The sequence below is a fragment of the Eumetopias jubatus genome, unplaced genomic scaffold (assembly GCF_037043125.1).
Source record: "Eumetopias jubatus isolate StellerSeaLion01/CBP00866 unplaced genomic scaffold, mEumJub1_p1.0 scaffold_6, whole genome shotgun sequence".
NCBI classification, from domain to species: Eukaryota; Metazoa; Chordata; class Mammalia; order Carnivora; family Otariidae; genus Eumetopias; species Eumetopias jubatus.
The window spans coordinates 137,616,344-137,632,854 of record NW_028274812.1 but is presented as its reverse complement, the minus strand read 5'-3'; the positions used below and the strand labels follow the sequence as shown (position 1 = coordinate 137,632,854).

The following is a 16,511-nucleotide window of genomic DNA, read 5'->3' as shown; positions in this document are numbered from 1 at the left end:
ATCAGAGGATTTAAAAAAAAATGCCTTGAGAGGCACCGTCTCTCGCTTTATAGACGCACAGAACACAAGAGGACTTGGGATTTACTATCTGTGCACTAGCCTAGCAGCCCCAGCCTACATCCCAGCTGTAATCATATGTGATGCATTTTTATTTACAGATTAGGAGGCTCTGAATCTGACATATGACTAACCAGGAATCTCCTCCCTACAGCAGTTGTATGTCATCTGCTTCAGAGAACTAATTGCTTGGCAATTCCCCTTTGGTAATTCCCTCTTTATTTTCTGATGAGTTACTTAACAGTGATGGGCTTGTAGAGCAGAGCGTGGAGTTTAATGTGTGCTCCAGAAACTCCACTGTAGGCCTGGGGGGATATGTTTTTCGAATCCTGTTTAGCTTTACTGAAGGAACACTGAAACCATTATATGGCCTGTTAATATTTCACTCAATCCGAGGTTAAACACTGAGCGGTGTGCGATTTTCCCCAAGAAATCAAAACCAGGCCTCTTTTTAAAATGTGCCCCTGTGCATTTCAAAATTATTAAAAAGGAATTTAATATTTATAGAATGCTTAATGCCCTTTTAAAAATATGATTTCGGATGGAATAGCTTTCCAGGACAAGGCAGAGGGAGGGTGCTGCACGGGAGAGCAGAAGGACAGCTAGTTTGGGGACCGACTTTCTGTTTCCTGACCTGCTGCAGGGTGACTGGGGATGCTCATTCTCTCTTGCTGGGCCTCAGTTTCCCCATCTACAGTGAACCAGGTAGCAGAGGACCTGATGGCCCGGGCTCCTTCTCTACCACCATGTAGTTCCATGATGAATAGATCTTATTGTAATTCTTCCTCTTGGCTCCCCTAAGACCTTTGCTCTGTCAAACATCATTTGCTATTGTTTGACTTTGTTAGGTTTTGTATTTAATTAGAATTTACATTTTTAGCTATTATTGTGTCATTATTTATAGAGTATGTCAGAAGTGGTGCCTACCATCATTTATCACCCTATCTATATTAGTTTCATACCTTAAGACTTCTTCTGTCCCTTTTTACTGTTCTTGCTACCATGCCCCAAACACCACCAGTTTGTGGAGCGGCCACGTTGTGACTGGAAAGAATCTCTCAGCTAATTGTGGAATTGATTTTTGCAAGGAGAGTGCAGGAGCTCTGCTCTCCTTGCAGCCGTATCAAGGGTCATATTCTGCTTTTAATTTGCAAGGAGAAACCCTTTTGATGTCATTTGGTTTTACCTGCATGCGCAGGGAGGAATTGGGGTGATTCCTTTTCTCTTCTGACTCAATTTTTCCAATCCGTGTGTGCTGCATTACCTTATCTTATTGGTTAATTTATAAGCAGTTTGTATGCTGTCTCTTGATTCATTACCTTTTGACTGGTTTCTTTAGGCAGCTAGTACAAACAAGAGAGGTGACAAATCAGGGGGTTGCATTGTTTGTTTTGCAGGCAGAGGGGAAGGGAAGAAGCGGTTCTTAGGGTGGGTACCAGCAAGCGCTTTGAAGGCAGGGAGGTTGAGATTTGAATTCTGGCTCTGGCTCATTAGGTGTGTGACCCAGTCCACATTGCTTGAGTCTGCGATCCTCAATGTCCTCATCTGTAAAATGGGCATGATGACAACATCTGTCGTACAGGATTGTTGGAAGGATCAAACGAGCATTTACCACATATATTGCATATGGTGTGATCTCAATACATAATCAAAAAAAAAAAAAAAAAGAAGGGGAAGGCATAGAATTGGAGACCTGGGGGAAAAAATGAAGGTAAAGGAATAGAGCTGTGTGTTTGGAGGTACTTGGGGTAGGAGGAGTCCCTCAGGGCCCCTTGTGGCCAGGGTTTGAATCCCAGATGGGCCTTTGCAACTTGGGAAGGACTGAGCACCCTCCACTGATTCAGGGCTGATGTTCTCCACCGACTGATCTGCTCCACAGAAGAGGATATTCACTACTATGTGATTGATAAAAATACTACATTTTAAGCATCTGTTGCCTATACATCACAACAACAAAAGAAAACCAGTAAAAGCAAAAGTTCCCTTTGATCTCACCATCCCAGCCCGTAAATCACATTTACCTCTATGTGTTGTCTTCTAGTTCTTGATAATTTAACACATAACTTTTTCCAGTTTTGCTTTTTTCCCATTTAGCTTAAAAATTCTCTTTCATAACCTAGATTTTACAATCATCATTTGCAAGGATTATGCACTGTTCTATCAAGATGTTCTACCTTAACTTAAGTTTTGTGTTAGACGTGGACATTTGCATTGTTTCTAGTTATTTCCTGTTATTTTTAAAATTTTTATTAAAAAATTATTTTACTGTTATTTTTTTTAAAGATTTATTTATTAGAGAGAGAGAGAGCACACGGTGGGGAGGGGCAGAGGGAGAGGAAGAAAGAGAATCTCAAGCGGACTCTCCACTGAACACAGAGCCTGACGCAGGGCTTGATCCCACGACCCTGAGATCGTGACCTGAGCCAAAAGAATTGGATCCTTAACCTACTGAGCCTTCCAGGCCCCCCTACTTATTTACTGTTATAAAGCAGCAGTGAATATCTTTGTATACTTCAGTATTTACTTAGGTTACAATCACAACAGAAGGCTTACGTAAACTACCATGGTGGGGGAAGTGACTCTGAATTGCTTTCTAAAAGGCCTGTACTTATTTCCGTTGCTACTAATGATACATGAATGTGTCTTGCTCCAACCTGATTAATTGTGGGACCTATTCTTTTTTGGATACTATAACAGACTTCTTGGTTTTATTTTTTTATTTTTATTTTTTTTAAGACTTTATTTATTCATTTGAGAGAGAGAGAGACAGAGAGAGCCCAAGCAGGGGGAGAGGCAGAGGGAGAGGGAGAAGCAGACTCCCCACTGAGCAGGGAGCCCAATGTGGGACTCGATTCCAGGACCCTGGGACCATGAACTGAGCCGAAGGCTGATGCTTCACCAACTGAGCCACCCAGGCGCCCCTGGACTTCTTGGTTTTAAACTTTGTATTCCTCTGATCCCTCTCAGAGATAGCACGTTTCCATATATGTTTATTTGCTAATTTTCTTTTACACAATTAACAAGTGGAAGTCTTGATACTTTCTCATCGGTGTAGATGCGCTCTTCCTGTGCTCTCGATCTTGGTCTTTTTAAAATCCCTTTCGCTGCAGCCACTTTCCCAGGCCTGATTTTCTTTTCCTTCGGTTGTATTACTTTTTGGCGTGCGGAAGTTCAGGTTTTTGTAGGACGTCTCTCATCTCTTCTGTGATTGTAGCCAGGGCCAACCTGGAAGGGAGCTCACATTCTGCACCGGCCAGCAGCTTTGCTGGGCATAGTTCTCATGCTCCTCCGCCCACAGCTTTCCTAGGGGACTGTTCCCTCTTGAAACCCTGTGCTTGTTTACTGCCAAGGGGCCCCTTCCCTCTTCTGCTCCCACCTGCTCCTCACTCTTTGCCCTTCACCCAGTCTGGGCCAGTTTCCTAGAGTCTCCTCTCCCCCGCTTTGGGGTTCTCCACCCTCTGCTGCTGACCTGTGTTCTTATCAGGGGGCCCTGCCATGGGAACTGTGCTGGCTGTCTGGCAGCCTCCCTCCCTCGGGCCTGAACAATCAGTCAGGAGTTTCAGACTTGGCGAAATTGAACTGCGATCGAAGTTCCTAGGTTGGGGGGATCCGGGTCTGATTTTCATCCACATTAGAGTAGAGATGCTCACCGCTACCCTGCTTTTTTCCTGTTTCCCCTCTTCCCTGGAGAGAGCTCTTTGGACAGGTGCTTGTGAGCGGTTTTCTAGGTATTGAGCTTTGGGGAAGTCTGGCCTCAAGGTCTGAACTTGGGCTAGTGGCTCAGGGGGGTGGGGTGGTTTGGGATGTGATACATATTCCCTAAATGGCCTCCCTGGATGTCCTCTTGCACTGGCCCAACCCATTTTCCTCTCTGAAGCCCAAGTGTATGTTTCTTATGACTAGAGATCTGTTTGCATCTGTTTTCCTTCACTCCTTCCCTGGTTTTTCATGGTGCTCAGGATGAAGTCCACAGTCTGTAACCTGGGTCAGCAGGCTTTGGGGGACCTTGCTTATCTCTCTGGCCCTATCCCTCATCTGCTTCCCCTTATTGGCTTCACTTCAATCACATTGCATTTCTTCCTTAGAAGCACCTTGCCCTCTCTTGTGTCCCAGCTTTTAGTCTTGCTGCTCTCTTTCCTCCTCCCTTCCTTGACATCTACCTGCTCATTGCGATCTCTCTGGCTAACTTCACCTCATTCTTAAAATCTCAACGGAGTCTTTTCCCCAGGGTTTTATGCTGCCAGTCCGGGCTCCCAGCACCCTGTTCTCCCCCTTCCATAACACTTTGTAATCCTTTTTCCCACCTGAGTGACAGCAAGGACCCCTTCCCCCCCATTCCTGGCATTTGGCATCTAACAGGCCCGCAAGAGAGATGATACAAGCATTTCCCCTGTAATGTGAGTTTTGCGGATACTAATGGGATGTGATTCCATCTGTTAAGATAGACCGTGACTTATGTCATTGTGGTCTGGAGCCAGCGTGGGGCCGAGTGGACCACAGGGGTGGGAGAAGTTTGAGTAGCTTTGTGCACCACAACAGCGGATGATAAAGGTGATAAAAATGTGTAAGAGGGCTGTGCTAAGGAGAAAGAGTAAAGGGAGGCCCAGGGATGACTTTTCCAGGGCAAAGGCTATGAGGAACAGGATGCTGGATTTGCTCAGTGGTATTTAAATTTCATAGTACTATACCTGTCACCGCACAGAACACTATTATTATAGAAATTCAAGGCAGGAATAAATTGCTTTGTTTTTTAATGTCTAAAACGGTCTTTCTTGGTATTGAAAAAATTCCTGTTGAGTTTCGATTATGTAAAGATTCTTAGGAACACAGCTATCATGTTGAATGAATGAATGAATTTGAGATTCACCTCCATCACACCTGTTGTCTGGCCTTATGTGCCCTTGTGACCCCAGTCTCCAACTCAGGGGGAAGTTCCTGGGGAGATGATTATCCTGAGGAAATTATCTTATCTGGAAGAGAGTAGTTCTGGAGTCCTAAGGAAGGTTGGTCGAATTGAGGTAAAGCCCCACAGGGACTGGGGAAACCCTGCACCCTCCTCTGTGTAACCCACCCGTGATGGGGTAGGAGGGCAGTCCAGCCATGATATCTCTGTGCCCCCTCCGGTTGGCTGGCCAGGTGGCCATCCGCCTCCTCTCTATTGCATACGAGTTCATCCAGAAGTTGCCTGTTGGTGGCTGGTGAGGTTACCTTTTCCGGGTCTAAGGTGTTCATTTGTGGTGATGGGTGTGAGGGATGATATGCTTCTGATAGAGATTCTGAGGGGTGTGGGAAAGGTATAGAAGCTGAAGCCTGCCCTCCCCCCACGGAATGCAGTGCCCCCACAGGGGAGTGCCCCAAAGGCCTTTTCCCCTTGCTCTGTTCTGGCAAGTTCCAAGTGGGTGCTTTTCTTTTTCCACAGCTCCATTTTCACGTCACCTCTGGGTCTTCTTTGGTCACGGCAACCCAGACCATTGTGAAGTGTGACCTCGAGCTGCAGCTTTTTTGGGGGGGGGGTGGAGGGGAGAGACAGCCTTTCTTTCTTTCTTTCATTTTTATTTTATTTTATTTTATTTATTTATCTTTCAAAGAGAAAGAGAACACAAGCAGGGGAGAGACATGGCAGGCAGAGGGAGAAGCAGGCTCCTTGCTGAGCAGGGAGCCCAATGCAGAACTCAATCCCAGGACCCCGAGATCATGACCTGAGCCGAAGGCAGACGCTTAACCTACTGAGCCACCCAGGTGCCCCCAGTTTATTGTTTTATTGACAGGACAAAAGATGATCTGGTTATTTATTCAGAAATCTTCTTCCATAAAACCTGACTTTCGTTTGAAGTTGAAGGAAATGTGGTGATAGCATCTAAGCCCAAATTTTGCAGTTTTATTTTAGCTTTCCTGTTCTAACGAAGCCTCTGTCACCCTTTGTACCTCTCTCTACTCTTCAGAAGAAACAGGTTGTATTTCCCCCCCATTTCGGTGTTCTCCAAATAAACAGCACTATTTTAAAAATCTGTGTAAATCGATAAAAAGGGAGGGAGTCATTTCTTTTTTTCCCCCCTCCCTGCAAGCTTTAGATCCATTTTCATCAGCCTAGAGATCAGAATAGGCCAATGGGAGGAAGAAGCAATGTTAAAATGAAGGAGTCTTTTTGAGTGCGACTTTGGAACATGGATCTTCCCAGTAGTAGAGGAGGCTTCTCCAAACAGAACAGTACAGTTCATTTCATCTTCAGGTCCCCAAGAGACGGTTATTAATCTATGGAAATGAACAAACACTAGCTGTTTGCTATTCTGCTGTGCAGAGAACATTTGGTGACCTGACTAATCTCAGGGTTTCTGTCTCTAAGTGGTGCACTTTTTACTCTTTGCCCTGAAATCTCAGGAAACGATTTCCTTAAAAAAAATTTTTTTTTTAACTTTTCCATTTTAAATGTGCAGGGTCTTCAAAAAGACTTCCCTGGGGTGAAAAGTCCTATGTTTTCTTGTTTCTCTTGTAGGACTAGTCAAAACTGCCTATTTCTTTTGGGGATCGTTTGCAGCCTGAGCCTCTGATTTAGTAAAGACAGCCTCAAAAAGCATGGTCATTTAGACCATGTAAAGTGGCTAGTGTGTCAGGGGTCCGCCACAGCTGCAAACAGTGTATCACAGAATTCGGGGTGCTTCGGATAAATTGTTTCCCTGGAGAGTCACAGTGAGTCTTTGCGTGGAGAGGATCCTCCTCACTTTCCCAGGGAGGAAGCAGAACGTAAGAGGTTGACCGATGGGCTGGGTTCCAGGGGCCAGAGCCCACGTGGTCGGTGCCCTGACCCTGGCTTTCTGACTTGGAGCTCAGCTCTCCTCGCCATCACCCAGGAATTATGCAGTTGGGTTTCTGAACTTGTAGACTGAAAAGACATAACTCTGCTTCACTGACGTAGCCCAATAGAGCAATTTTGAGATGTTGCTGGGAAGGAGCAAGAAGACAGCCCCTTGAATATATATGCAACCCCTAGTTACCCGAAATCATTTCATCATCAGTTTAGTGAGATGTGTGTGTAGTGCCTAAGCCTACACTTGGACGGATAGTGTTTTTCCTGTTGCAGTCACTGTACCTTTAACGTGAGCTCCTAGAGCTGTGTTTCCTTTAATGCATCAGTGTCAGCAGGACTAGAAACATCAGGAAATGAGACTCATCTCCTATATGGAATCTTGAAATCTGATGCCATCTTCTTGGAGAATGGATGGGCAGGCATTATGGTCAGATCGTTTCCATGCTGCGGGTACCTACTGTCTTTCTGCTGGATGCCACAGAGAGGGTAGAGGAAGCTCACACGGCTGCCTATGAATCCGATGTATACCTCCTGGGCTGGACAGAGCCAGCGCGGGACACTGAGTGACTTTTCAGGACGCGTATCTACTGTCCTGCGACATCTAGAGGTTAACCATTTAGTTAAAAATCATCATCCATCTCTTGAAGCCAGGAACATACAGAATCACTGTGATGGGAGCCTTTTCTTATCTTTGCAGAAGTAATTGGGTGGCTGATGACCAGGCTGTTGGCTTCAGAAATCCCTGGAATCTGATTCACTTGGAGACTTGACTGCGGCTAGATTTTATATGCGGAATCCTTACTAGTCATGCTGCAGACACGACCAAGGGCGTTTCTCTTTTAGGCCCCCCCCCCATCTCTTCACGGCTTTTTCCTAGGAGTCAAGACGCTATAGCCTGGAGGGGGAGTTTTGCTTGGTGATGGAGTAGCTAAGAATGTTTCTCTCTAACAGGTCACAGAGAGTGCTGGTGGACATCTCTTCTTGCCCCAAGATCTTCGTCGGAAGTCCACGGGACTTGGTGTCTTTGCCGTTCAAAGTAGATATGAGCTCGCCAGGAGGCATAATGCATCACCATTTTATTCTGGGCCACCCTAAAGGATGACACCCAGCTTCAGAGACCTCCTCTCGGACATCATCCCTGAGAACCAGTGTTTTAGGTCTTCCACTGTCTGAAATCTGTTGCCGACGGATTTTTTTTTTTTTTTTTTTTTTGAGCTGGCTCAGGCTTAGTCATTAAATGGCGAGGGTGATGTTTAATGTTCTCCATGATCAGTTTGCAGCTACTCACCTTTTGTCAGTTGTAGAACAGCAACTCCCTCTTGAGCTCCTGGTGTGTCTTTACACAGATATGCTCGAAAACAGGCACCTGTCCATTCTTTCCATCTTGGCCTTTCCCCACAGGCCTAGTCCTGGGATGACCTGGAGTCGAGGCGGTGGAGGGTAAATTCATCTTGCATGGATGTGTTCATGCTAGGTCTAGGTCTGTCTCTCTCGCGTTTAAATATGCAAGTGGTTGGTTTTGTGTTGAAATGTGTGGATTGTTGGAGGGGAAGAATTTTCTCCCTGGATTTCTAGTGTTTACAGAAGCAGATAGCAAGAAAGGTTCTAGCATGGATTTAAATAGCAGGGCCTATTTTAATGAGTCAGAGGCCCTTCAAGATGGTACAGAATAAAAATGTAAGTTTAAAAAAAATTTTTTTTTAAATTGTATCACAATTTAAACCCCAAAGGTGTGTATTAATGTTTTGCCAGGAAAGGGTCAAAACTGAAAATCTGCAACAAAGAAAAACTAGAATAGAAGGAGTGCACACAGAAGCTGACAAGTGTATGCCCCTTGTTGGGAGTTCAGCCCGTGGAATGTTCTGTGGGACAAAAGGAATGGAAGAGATAGTTCAGTAACATTTTGTTCTCTGTCAAAAACCTTCTGAAATATAAATCTGCTGTGTATTGGAGAATGGATACAGCAATTGATTCAAGTTGAATAGCTTCCATTTAACTAGAGTATCCCACAGAAGGCTGTGTGTGTTCTGACAACCGTATTTTTGCTTTTCTCGACTTAAAGAAAATTGAATTCATGTTTACATATTTTACAGGATTGTTTTATGGACAAAGACACAGGTCAAATCTCATCTCGGCACAGTGGCTCTTGTTACAGCAAATAGAAATATTTCTAAGTGAGATAAAACGTTTCTAAACCGTGGCCTGTAATAATACCAGGTGGATATTATGAAACCATTTGCAACTATAAAGAATTCGGTCATAGATGTGCTTTAAAAAAAAAAATTTTTTTTTTTTAAATTCTAGTCTCTTTCCAACACGTATACCCATACATATACTTTGCATAGTAGAGGAAGAATGACTGTATATTAATAGGAGTTAACTTTATTTTGGATTTTCTAGAACAGATCACCTTTTTTCTTCTCCTTGTGATGGCTCCCTGAATTGTTTCCAATTATGGAAATTTCCTAATTGTTCACAGCTACGGATGTGTCCTTCTGAGGGTCTTCCTGTGTCATCCAACCCAGCTGAAACCTAGTGGCGAGTGTTAGTGGTTTAAGAAGCTGAATTAGGACCCCCACCCCCTGCTAAGGAAGTTCTTTTTTTAATTCCGCAGTTCTACACCTTCTGACACAGAAATTAGGTGCTCATTGTTTGTTTGTTTGTTTTTTTCAATTCCTAGACCATTCTCGCATTGATCCTGGACTCATTATAAATGTAATTTTTAGCAATAACTATTAACTCCTGAAGTATTTTGGCTCTCTGTGGCCTGTGGTTCCGTGGAATCTGGTGTCTTCCCAAGAACATCAAAGATGTAAATACAGACCGTCTTACAATTGTAGGGATATTGATCAAAAGAAGGTTTCTTTAGGAATATAAGTTTGTTAGGTCTGAACCTTGTTCTCCCTTCAAGGTTCTTAACAGGATGCCTTATATTTTGTTTCCTTTCTGTGTTTGTACTAATTTGCTCTTTGGGTTCATTTTCTATTTGGAAACAGCTTTATTTATTTATTTTTTTAATGCACAGTTCTGAAAAATACAAAACCATTCCAACCTGTTCATTCTTACCTCGGCTCCCTTTTCTGTCTTCCTGTTAGACCACTGCTTCTCTTTCTCCTTCTCTTCTGAGATTTGATCTTGCTCAGCACTTCTCATGTGTGATTCTGAATTCTATGGTTGAAGTTTCCTGACCACCTCCTCCTTGCATCTGAGTTCATTTCCTGTGTTTAAAGCTTTGGCATTCCATTCACTGTCCTCGCAGTCAGAACTGAAACTTCCAGTGCTAATAAGATTAGTCCTTGCAACACTATTAATTTCTTCCTCTCGGTTTCTTACTCCATTGTTATTTCTCTAAGACGAAAATTTCTTTGTCATCGGGAACTTCATTTTGGTGTCACTTCCTCAGTGCCTCCTGGATTTTTCTTCTTCAAGCTGCAGCACCCACGAACAGGTCTTTGACAAATTAGTTGTCGCTACATGCAGTTTACAGTATTACACTAGCTGTTTAAAAATAATTAAACTTCTCTCAGTGTTCTTTGCTGTGGGTCAGGAACTTGACTGGTTTTGCCATCCAACACAGAAGTTAATCACAAACGGGTCCTCTGAACCAAATAATTAAAAATAGAGCAAAGTTTCTGAACCAGGCAGTTGGCAGAAAAGTCTGTACTTCCATCTGTGCACAGTTAGGAAAATATTTCATGATGTTTAAATAGTATCAGCTTTGCTCTCTTGTGTGTGAGAGCGTATCTGTGCAACTATGTGTAATTCACTGCTCTGAAGTCCTGTCTGACTGTTAGCTCATGCACTTAGATCCATACATACAGATGTATGTCACTGGCAAGAAGCAGGAAAGTATGTCCAGGGGTTTTGTGCCTATTTTTTTTTTTGGCTGGTTTCTGCGAAGAGGGAATGGTCTCACTTTCCTTTTTAAAATTTTTCTCTTAGCCTGTGACTCAGAAAATTAGCATTGCATCTTGACTTTGACATCATTATGCCTTTTGATTCTTGTCTTTTGATTTCTCTGCTCACAAAGAATCTTTGCTAATGACTTTTAGGAGCTGTTCTTAGGTATGTACAGTGCTGTACAGGAGTCTATTTCAGTTTGGAATGTGGCAAATGAAGCCTTTCTGCTCTCCGGATGGGGATTAATGCCTGGAGTATACATTAAACTCAGAAACACTTTATGATATAGGTACAGATGTTTGAGTGACTGATTTTGAGAGAAATTTAATCCTTCAACTTGGATTTTCCTTTGTTCTTACCACTGATCTGTATCTCATTAAACATGTTGAGTTTTGGCCAGTTCTCCAGCTATGATATGTCTTTAAAAATAATTTTTTGTTGTTGTTGTTTAGGAAGTTTTAATTGCTGTATAATATAAAGACTATTTCCCGCTGGTATTTTTCTATTGTGACTATCTCTTTCTATTCCTGGAAAACTCTTATTTTTAAGTTGATTTTTTTTTCCCCTTCCCAGGAGAGCCATTGTATTAAATAACAACTAATATGTAATAAATACACCAATGGGAGATTAGAAATTATTATTAAAAGTAAAAAAAAAAAAAGAAATGTTTTAATTTCATCCTTTTGGCCCCGAAACATACGTATTTCTCCAAGTCACCCATTTCTTTATGGAACTTAGAGCCATGGCATATTCTTTTTTTTTTATAAAGATTTTATTTATTTATTTGAGAGAGAGAGCACATGAGAGGGGGGAGGGTCAGAGGGAGAAGCAGACTCCCCGCCGAGCAGGGAGCCCGATGCGGGACTCGATCCAGGGACTCCAGGATCATGACCTGAGCTGAAGGCTCAGCTAACCAACTGAGCCACCCAGGCGCCCGCCATGGCATATTCTTCATACTTTGATATTAGAATTGACAGCTGTGTTTTGACCATGCTCACATTAATTGAAATTAAGGAGGAATGTCTTCAGTAAACTTCATTAGTAAAGTAGCAGTGAATTCTTAAGTTTAGCTGTAAATATCAACCAGAGTTGGTGATTGTTTGATCATTTAGATAGTTTCTCCTTCATGATGTTGGAGGGACCGGATGCATCTTTTTGACCGGCTTCCTCATTTTAGAGTCAACTTAATTTTGTTCATTTCTTGTAAACCTACTGTGTGCAAGGTACTATTTTAGGAGGGAACAGTAAAGTTGGTTAAGTTGTGGCGTGTGGCTTCAAACAAATTAATCTTTGATTTCCTTTTCAGTATTACTTGGGAGGGACAGCTTTTAAGGAGATTATAAATGGATCTTGCTAATTGTCATTCTTTGTCACTGTAAGATATTAGGGTTTAACTTATTTTGTGGACTCCAAATACACATAAAGGTGAATGGTTGATGTTTTAAACTTTAAAGTTCATGCTGGATTGATCTTCTCTTCTATGATTCGTCTAACACTGTTAGTTAGACTCCTTCAAAACGGTACCTAGACACTCAAGTTGCTCACACTTCTCTTGTGGGACGGCTAAATTTGTTTCATTCATCTGGGCATCTTCTAGACAGGTGTATGGAAGTTGAGTTAAAAAAAACCCCTGCATTTGTTGGTTGCTATCAATGAATTATTGATAAATAAATAAATAAATGACTTATTCAATAAATCATTCAGTGAACAGGTACTCATTTACCAGATTTATGATTGAAAACACACGAAACAGTGCACCCACGCGCAAGGAAGGTCATCGTGCAGAGAACCGATTCTTTTAAGGATAATAATGGCTTGCTGGCATATTGGGGATTTAGGATACGTTAGTCACTGTGCTAATCACTTAATCCTCACAGTAAACCTAGATGGGTGGCTATTATCTTCAGTTTACAGATAAGGTAACTGGGTTAGTAGCTTGCCCAAGGTCATAGAAGTAATAAGTGGTAGGACTGGGATTCAGCTCATATCATTTTAACTTTAGACCCTGTGCTCTTAACTTAATTTTTTTTTTTTACTGCTTACCATCCGGGTCATCATGGGACTTACAAAATTGTTTTGATAAATATTGAGTATATACGAAAAGCATAGTCACAAAATGAAGGTAAATTATTAAAAAAGGACGCAGTGAGGCTCAAGTAACTCTCCACCCGAGTAAAAATTACCATGGATTTGATGTGCTCCATACAGGCCCCCTTTCTTTCCACCTCAGAAAATTCGCACTCAAGAAAAACGGCTTTTGAAACGGTGTTTGAAAATATTTTTTAACAAAAGTGCCCCAAAATGTGAACCATGCCAGGTGATTGCTTCGTTTTCCTTCCTTTTTCTGGTCTCTCTTCCCTGCCTGTCATGTCTCTTACTTCTTCCCCCTTTTTTCTCTTGCCATCGTGGAGCGTAAAGGGGAACTGAGTCAGAACTGCAGAGAAAGGCTGGGGAGAGTGTTCTCTGCTGTGATGTCCAGGCTTAGGTGCCATGGCTAGTGTGGGGGATTCTTGCTGACCTGATCATTTCTTTCTTTTTTTTTTTTTTTTAAAGATTTTATTTATTTATTTGAGAGAGAGAGAACTAGAGAGAGAGCACACAGAGAGGGAGAAGCAGGCTTCCCGCTGAGCAGGGAGCCTGATGCGGGGCTTGATCCCAGGACCCCGGGATCATGACCTGAGCCCAAGGCAGACGCTTAACTGACTGAGCCACCCAGGCGCCCCTGACATGATCATTTCTTTGGTGCACTCAAATGACACATCCCCTCCCAAGCAAGGTGTGCTACGGAGGGACTCTAACAAACACCCCCCCCACCAAAGGGGATGATTTCATACAACTATGCCGGCAGATCTCTACAATGCTTCTCAGGTTATGATTCATAAGTATTAGCTCTGTAGACATGTGGTTCCTTGATGGTGTGACTCCTAAAATAGCAAGACATTTTTGGTAACCAATGTGAGGGCACTTCGTAACACAGTCAAAAACTATTGAGTGGAACGTGTTAAGATAATAGAACCTTGTTGTCCCTTCATGCTTCAAAGCAGTCTTTCAGCAACTAGTAATACCTGGTATAGGACCTAAAAATCAGAATGGGGTCGGGCCTGGTGGGAATAATATAATTCTTTCAACAGTAGGAAAATAGAGTCTAGTAGTAATTATGTTAAAAAAAATGAGCAAAGAGGTTTTTGTTGTTGTTGTTGGTTTGTTTTTTGTTTGTAAATCGTACTCCGTGGCATGAAAATTTTTCCAAGGACCGTACAATTCTGTAGGAGGAGGTAGCAATTTAATGCAGTCTTAGCTATTAAGGATTTTAGAATTATGTTACTTTTAAGTTACTCTTGGGTAATCACAGAAATATGTAATAGATTTAAAAAGATTGAAAAAGAACCACATCTAGCCAAATATAAAAATGCCTATAAAGGGCATGTGCAACTATCTGGATGTAATTATTTGCACATATATATGTCTATATGTATGTATTATATTAATATTTTTCTAGTGTTGCATGCACGTGTATGTATAAATATAGTATGCACCCTTTATAGAACTAGTGTTACGGGATCCTTTTATAAGCCAACTGTATGATTTGGAGCTTTATCCTATGTAGTGATATTTTCAGTGGTCATGCTTTTGGCTTGTAACAATAAGCACTTACAATGATGAGGTTGAAGTGTTAGTATGTGTCTATCTAATCTGTCTCTTAGAATTTTGCTTAGAGACAAATCTATGTTGAAAGATGTGTACGTATCTATTAATAAGCTTCAAATATGAAGTAAAAGAGCTACATATGACACTGTTGCAGTTTTGTGCATTGTCTCAAAAACATGCCCTAAAAATAGGGGAACTAGAAAAATCTTGGCAAATGTGGCCTACGAGTGTAGCTGATTTAAAAGCTGCATTTGAGTGTTCTAAGTACTATTCTGTGACAGCTATTAACTGTAGGAATTGGCACCAGCTAAGAAAATTTACAGTTTAATACTTTAGAGCAAATAATTGCTTAAGATGCTTTAAATAGCACAGGAAATGTGTAGAGTGTTTACTTGACATTTGTTATATTGAACACTAATACTGAAACAGATTCTTTGACCACAGAGAATGCCAGTGTAGGTGGGGTGGGGGTAGATGGGAGGGAGACAGGCAAAAACCAGCCAGCATGATTAGATAAAAATTAAATGGCAAATGAGCTTTTCATGATAGAGAGATGGGGGTGGGGGGCGGGAAGCTCATTTGTTCGATCAAGGAGTCTTTGAGTATGGTAGCAGAAAGTGAAATAAAACAACTCCCTGAGATTAGATATCTCCTGGTTTTAAGGCATAGAATCATGCTCAAGGCTGCCTTCACCAGAGGTCAAAGCCTCCCAGCCGTTGGTTGTTCAGGTTTATTTTTTAAGGTCCTAAAAGCGAGAGGAATGACCTCCCTTTTTATAAAAAAGAAAAAAAAAAAAACCTCTCTTGTTATCTGTTTAATCTGCACATGCTTGTGGATTTTTTTTTTTTTTTAATGATAGCTTTGGCGCCCTCATTTCTGAGCGCAGCTCAGTACTTGTGATGCTTTCTCCCTGAATGCATCTTGCACTCCAGAGCCCTCTGTACACACTTCCCAGGCTCTGTGCATATGCGGGTCTTATCTTAGAAAGGGGTCTCGTGGGGTGTGGTGCGGATCTTAAATGCAGGACATTTCTTCTTGCACGAAATGCTTAGCATGCATTGTGATTCAGCTGCATTTTAATGGGGAAAAAATCAGGTATATTTTAGGCTCCTAAACCCTCTCTCATTCATATGTCTTTGAGTCCATTTATACAGTGTTTTCAAGGGAGTTTTAAATGCGTATGTAAAAAACGAATTGGCATGTGTGTGATAGGTCCAGGAATGTGAAATTGTGCAGTGTTAATGAAATTTGTAAAAGTGTCTTCCTTCTATCTTGTCAACATGAGCTACTTGCTTTTAAACACTCAAGGGAATTTTTGAAAACAATCAAAAGTCAAAACTTCACCGTGCAGGATGGCCCAGCATCCAGAACACTCAGCCACAGAGAGGCTGTATTTATGGCTTTTCCACTGACTTGAGATTTGACCTTGAATACATCATGTTTAACTTCTCTATGCTTCAGTTAGCTTCTGAAAGATATGTGTGGTTGTGTATAGCTGGTGGGGAGGCAGTCACTGAAGTTCACAACAAAAGGGAAACGTGGAGGAGATTTTTGTAAGAAAAGAGCAGCAGGCATGAATGTAAGCGTCATGCAGGGTGCTGTTAATAAAAAGTCTTGGTACACATGGCTCCTAAGGAAGGTAGGGGGTTTCTTATAATACTCTGACTGTATCTGAAGAATTAAAAAAGTGTATGTATATTGTTTTACCCTTTAACTTCAGAAGGCTTTGTGTTCATACATCTTTTTCTGTAAGTTCTACCTGTAAAGGGGATTTTTATTTATTGTACTGTAATTCACATTGTAATCAAGCAGTAACACATTTCATTTAATTACACAGACATTTAATTTTATTTTATAAAGCAAATTCTAAGTTACTGTTCATTTAAAAAGTTCATTTTTTTTTAAAGATTTTATTTATTTGACGGAGACAGCGAGAGAGGGAACACAAGCAGGGGGAGTGGGAGAGGGAGAAGCAGGCTTCCCACCGAGCAGGGAGGCCGATGCGGGGCTCAATTCCAGGACCCTGGGATCATGACCTGAGCCGAAGGCAGACGCTTAATGACTGAGCCACCCGGGCGCCCCTAAAAAGTTCATTTCTTTT

The 16,511-nt window shown here is 42.0% G+C and overlaps 1 protein-coding gene across 7 annotated transcripts in view; it reads left to right on the top strand.

Moving 5' to 3' along the window:
* Window positions 1-16,511, top strand: part of ATXN1 (ataxin 1) — a 396,258-nt gene that overhangs the window by 13,694 nt on the left and 366,053 nt on the right. The window lies entirely within an intron of this gene.